This window comes from Gavialis gangeticus, unplaced genomic scaffold, assembly GCF_001723915.1.
Source record: "Gavialis gangeticus isolate Ggan-Ray unplaced genomic scaffold, GavGan_comp1, whole genome shotgun sequence".
NCBI lineage: Eukaryota > Metazoa > Chordata > Crocodylia > Gavialidae > Gavialis > Gavialis gangeticus.
Genome location: NW_017729022.1, coordinates 186,810,022 through 186,810,260, shown reverse-complemented (window position 1 = coordinate 186,810,260; position 239 = coordinate 186,810,022).

Here is a 239-nt window from a genome sequence, read left to right as displayed (position 1 = left end):
CTTAGCTCATTGAAGTCTGCCCTCCTGAAATCTAGGGCTGCTGTCTTGCTGTAGGCCTTTGCCACCTTGCGCTGGATGGTGAATTCCAGCAGGCGATGATTGCTGTTGCCCAGGTGGTCAAGCACCCGCAGCTCCCCTCCCCAGGTCATCGCCGGTGGCCAGCACCAGGTGCAACAAGACATCTCTCCTGGTGGGGCTGTGCACCTCCTGGGTTAGATGGCGGTCCTGCATTCTGGCTA